At 41.8% G+C, this 5,918-nt stretch overlaps 1 pseudogene; it reads left to right on the top strand.

Annotated features, from left to right (window-relative positions):
* Positions 1-1,647: 1,647 nt before the first annotated feature.
* LOC126954401 (keratin, type I cytoskeletal 18-like) lies at positions 1,648-5,488 on the top strand (annotated as a pseudogene).
* Positions 5,489-5,918: the final 430 nt, after the last annotated feature.

Raw genomic sequence — 5,918 nt, 5'->3', positions numbered from 1 at the left:
CTGCTGCTCTTGTTGCCTAGGCTTGAGTGCAATGCCGTGATCTCGGCTCACGGCAACTTCCACCTCCGGGTTCAAATGATTCTCCGACCTCAGCCTCCTGAGTAGCTGGCGTTACAGGCATGTGCCACCACATCCAGCTAATTATTTGTATTTTTAGTAGAGACGGAGTTTCTCCATGTTGATCAGGCTGGTCTCAAACTTCCGACCTCAGGTGATCAGCCCACCTCGGCCTCCCAACGTGCTGGAATTACAGGCGTGAGCCACCACCGCACTTTACCAATTCTCTTACTCTTCTAATCTCGCTTTGAATTCTGCTTCACATAAGACCAGGACTAACCCACTGGACAGCCCTTCTAAGGCAAGGCCAAGTTACTACACTTCACACTTTCTAAAGAATAATATTGATTGTCACCCTTCTTTGGTTTTGGATGCAAGATACATTATTGCACTTGAGACTAACAGCTTGATGCACTTCACAGATTATGTAAAAGGACTCCATTTTTGAGTGGAAATAAAAGGAATGGATGGCTTTCTGGAAAGTCCTGGCTGTCATGTAGATGCTTACAAATATAACTTAACTACTACACAGATCTTGTGGTGCTAGATGAATCTGTGGTAGATAAGGTGGTCTTTGTTTTTTTGTTTGTTTTTTGTTTTTTGTTTTTTTGCTTTAGAGATATGGTCTCACTATGTCGCCAAAGCCGGAGTGCAGGGACTATTCACAGGTGCAATCATCACAGCACAATACAGCCTCAAACTCCTAGTCTCAAAGAATCCTCCTGCCTCAGCCTCCCAAATAGCTGGGACCATAAGCACATGCTGCTGCACCTACTCAAGACTGTCTTTCCCCTCAACTGACACTTGTAACCTCATAGAAGATACTTTATGATCAACTGTTAGAGGAGAAAAAAGTAAACCAAGTCTGATTCATGCATCATGTATTCATGTGTTCATGTATGGATCAATTCATTGTGTTTGTACAAGCTGAAAACCAACTTCTGGTACACTAAACGTTCACACATTTGTGCCCTGAGAGGAATGCTGTCAGGGTAAATCCCCCCAGTGTGCAGCAATGGCCATTCCTGAGTGCTAGATATGTCAGGAGGAGAGACAGTGTAGAGCCATGCTATAATACTATCCCTCAAAATAATCAACTGGAACATATGTGACAATTTGATTAGGTCAAACACCATCCACCTAAAACATATTTTAAATAGCCTTTACTGGGACTCAAGCACATTGCAATGTGGATTTGTTTTTCTGGCTCACAGTGTCTTTACTAGCATGGCTATTGAAATGCCCACAGTCTCTGATTTACTGACATACAATTGCACATGACATTGTCTCTGACCAAGTGATTCACTGTGTGGCCAAAAAGATGTGAAAATTGGCACGTGACAATGGAAAGTACTGGTTATACCACATACTGAACTATCCAAAATCTGCTAATCTTGCAGTCCAGGAAACTAACCCCATAATACCTCATATAAAGTGTCAATTTGGAGAGAAATCCTGTGGAATTGGTGCACTGTTAGCATTAAGTGTGTATTATAGACAAATGATGTTTTGTGCTCAAAGGGAAAAACACATGTATCCAGAAATCATGGGTGAGTGAACACTGCAGTGGGCCACTCACCATCACTCGCAATGTTTGTGCTTTCTGCTTTTGAAACTCAAAGTTCTATCAGTCCAGAGATCTTCATTCCAGTGAGGGACGATTCCACCCAAGTTACAGTAGGCATTTCACTAAATTTAAGCTCCTCTGCTGTTAGGTTATTTTGTTATCCTCATGTCAGAAAAGCAGCAAGGAAAGAGGAACTATGTTGCTCATATTGTAATTAACCTTGTTCATCATGAAGATGAATGAGGCCAATTGGTTTGTGCATTAGGGCCAATCATAGTATGCCATGGCCCATTTCGGCCCTAAATAGGAAATTACAACAACCATGGCCTAAATAAAATTATGAAAACCAGTATATTATGCAACAAAGTAAGCCACTTAGACAAGAAGTGCTGGTTGAGGGCAAGGGAAATCTAAAATGGGTGATAGAGGGAGGAAAAAATAAATATAGCCTTGGCACCAACTATAACAGCAGGGCTTTTGTGCATCTCATTAACCTCTCCTTTTATATTTTTCCACTGAATTATGATGAATCCACCACCTTGAAAAAAAAAAATAACAAAGTTTGGTTGGAATACACTTAATGTAAAGTATAATGGGATGTCACAAGTGCAAGGGATTCCTGAAGCAGATATATCAAATTCTCAACCCAGGTCACTTCACCTCTCCTGTACTGCTGCTCTGCTTCTAATTACGAGCACCTGTGACTCTCCTGAGGCCTGTCCTCAAGCTGCTTTTTCCCCGTGCATAAACTGTTGGAGCTTCCTAGGAGTTTACATCTTCCAGGTGTGGCCTTCACTAGATGACTGATTACTATAGCAGTATAAAAGCTTATTTCCTTGAGTATGAAAAAAAAAAATGGATCTTAATTTACATTCCAGACTTCCCCTGCAAAGTCAGGCTGAAGCTATACTCCATGGAACTTTTATTAAAATCACCCCCATGCTGGGCTTTGTCCCCTTGCCTGTCCTGCTTTCTTCACGACCTTACTGGTTTCCTACTTGCACATAAATTCTTCTCAAGATGTGTCTCCAGTAAGTGCACCCTAAGATTACTTCTTACAATGTGCACAGTTATGGAGATACAATTTCGAACAAGACAGACATGATCCTTCTTCTACTAGAGCTCATTTCATAATAGGTCTTAGCAGCTAATTATGGATTTTAGTAATTTTAATGCAGGTCAGAAACAGCCAATTGCAGTGACTAATCACTGGGGCATTTTTAGATTAAATGATCAAAATCTGACAGTCTCATCTCTGTCTATTCCTCTGCCACCAAGGTGCAGACTGTTGCTTTATTCCCTTCTAGCACAAAGCAGTGAGTGTGAACTTGGAGCACCAAGAAGTGCAGAGTTCCTTTTAAATAACTATTCTTTCATTCTTAGTGGAATGCACGTAGTAATTCTCTGAACATAAATTATAATTACTCTCTACCCAGAAACACTTCACGATCTCTCACCTAAGACCACTGGAGGCAGACTCTTATAATTTAGAAATTGTAGCCACATACAAGGAATATAACATATCAAATTAACTTTTCATATCAAATTAACATAAATTTGATATGACAACAAGTAATGGCCAATCCAGTAAAAAAACTTTAAACAATGACAGAAAAGTGACATTGCTTATCAACATGACAAAATGAAAAGACTAAGGAAACTCCATTACAACAAAATACCCTAGCAGGGTGGGAAAACATACAGCAGGAAAAAAAAAAAAAAAAAAAACAATTTGAAAAAGAAAACATAGCTATATCAATATAAAGTACTTATACCATTTTATTAGAAACAATAGAGGAATTACTGTGCTGTGCCACAAGAATGATTAAGCAAGCAATCAAGAAGATATTATATAAATAAACTTGTAAGTCTGAAGAAACAGTCACAAAATGTATAAAGTGGAAAGGTAATTATATAGTTAATCACGGTATAGTTTCTTACCCAAAAAAGAATATAAAACAAACTAGATTTTACAACACACACACACATACACACACAAATACACGCAGACACATACAAATATAATTATTTCATTATAAAATATGAAAACAAAACTTTCAATTATTTGAATGAAAATGTATAAAAACTATATTCTTAATTTAAGGATATCAAATAAATTTTTAAGAAACACACCAACAGCAAATCTACATAGACAAAACATTTAAGTTTAATATTATTTAAAATTACACATAGTAATCTGTACATCAGAAACAAATAGAACAGATGAAAATGTAGCTATAGATGGGGCCCTATAAGGGACTTGTCCCTGGGTATCCTTAAGGGATTGGTTGTAGGACTCCCACAGATACCAAAACTCATGGATGCTCAAGTCCCTGACATAAAATGACATCATATTTGCATGAAACTTACACACATTCTCCCGTATATTTTAAATCATCTCTAGATCATTTATGATACTTAATACGATGTAAATGTTATGAAAATAGTTGTATTTTTTGTAGAACGATAAAAAGAAAAAAGAAGCCTGTGCGTGTTCAGTACAGACGAAACTATCCATTAAAAAAATATTTTCTGGTCATCGGGAAAGCCTGAGTCCTGTACTCTCGCTCTCCTCCCTGAGAAGCATGAGTTTCACCACTCGCTCCACCTTCTCCACCAACTACTAGTCCCTGAACTCTGTCTAGGCGCCCAGCAAGGTGCCGGTCAGCAGTGGGGCCAGCATCTACGCAGGTCCTGGGGGCTCTGGTTCCCAGATCTTCGTATCCCGCTCCACCAGCTTCCAGGGCGGCATGGGACCCCGAGGCCTGGCAGTGGAGATGGCCGTGGGTCTGGCAGGAGTGGGAGGCATCCAGAACCAGAAGGGGACCATGCAAAGCCTGAAGGATTGCGTGGCCTCCTATCTGGACAGAGGGAGGAGCATGGAGACCACGAACCGGAAGCTGGAGAGCAAAATACAGGAGCACCAGGAGAAGAAGGGACCCCAAGTCAGAGACTGGAACCATTACGTCAAGACCATCGAAGACCTGAGGGCTCAGATCTTCACAAATACCGTGGACACTCCCCACATCATTTTGCAGATCGACAATGCCCATCTTCCTGCTGATGACTTTAGAGCCAAGTATGAGACAGAGCTGGCCATGCACCAGTCTGTGGAGAGTGACATACATGGGCTCCGCAAGGTCACTGATGACACAAATGTCACTCAGCTCCAGCTGGAGACAGAGATCAAGGCTCTCAGGGAGGCGGTGATCTTCATGAAGAAGAACCATGAAGGGGAAGTAAAACATTTACAAGCCCGGATTGCCAGCTCTGGGTTGACTGTGGAGGTAGATGCCCCCAAATCTCAGGACCTCGCCAAGATCATGGCAGATATCGGGGCCCAATGTGATGAGCTGGCTTGGGAGAACCGAGAGGAGCTGGACAAGCACTAGATTGAGGAGAGCACCACAGTGGTCACCACGCAGTCCATCGAGGTTGGAGCTGCTAAGATGACGCTCATGGATCTGAGACATACAGTCCAGTCCTTGGAGATCGACCTGGACTCCATGAGAAATCTGAAGGCCAGCTTGGAGAGCAGCCTTAGGGAGCTGGAGGCCTGCTACATCCTGCAGATGGAGCTGCTCAACGGGATCCTGCAGCACCTGGGAGTCAGAGCTGGCACAGACCCAGGTGGAAGGACAGCGCCAGGCCCAGGAGTAAGAGGCCCTGCTGAACATCAAGGCCAAGCTGGAGGCTGAGATCACCATCTATCCCTGCCCACTGGAAGATGGCGAGGAGTTCAATCTTGGTGATGCCCTGGACAGCAGCAACTCCATGCAAACAATCCAAAAGACAACCACCTGCCAGATAGTGAATGGTAAAGTAGTGTCTGAGACCAACGGCATCAAAGTTCCGAGACATTAAGCAACCAGAAGCAGGGTACCCTTTGGGGAGCAGGAGGCCAGTAAAAAGTTCAGAGGAAAAAAAAAATTCTATCTGCTGTAGGTTGAATCTGGGAATGTAGAAGATAACTATCACTGACGGAGAGGGCCGACTGTATTTCCAAAGCCTGTGCAAGTAGCACAAAGAAACTCATTAGATCACTAAGAGCTTAAAAAAATACATAACAAACATGGGACTAATATGCTGAGACACTTAGCAGAAGAGAAAAAGAGAAGGCAAAATATAGTTCTTCTTCCTGGGAATTATGTGAAGAAATATGCAAATATACTCAATATATCATTATAACCATGAGACTGGCAAAAGTAAAAGTGTGAGCAAATTACCCTTTGATAGTGATATGCAGAAATGAGAAACTCATATACTCACTGTAGACAATAACTGTGCACTGTTA

Source organism: Macaca thibetana, chromosome 5 (genome assembly GCF_024542745.1).
Source record: "Macaca thibetana thibetana isolate TM-01 chromosome 5, ASM2454274v1, whole genome shotgun sequence".
In the NCBI taxonomy this organism is placed as follows: domain Eukaryota; kingdom Metazoa; phylum Chordata; class Mammalia; order Primates; family Cercopithecidae; genus Macaca; species Macaca thibetana.
Note: the sequence above shows the minus strand (reverse complement) of the source record. Positions and strands in the feature narration are given on the sequence as shown.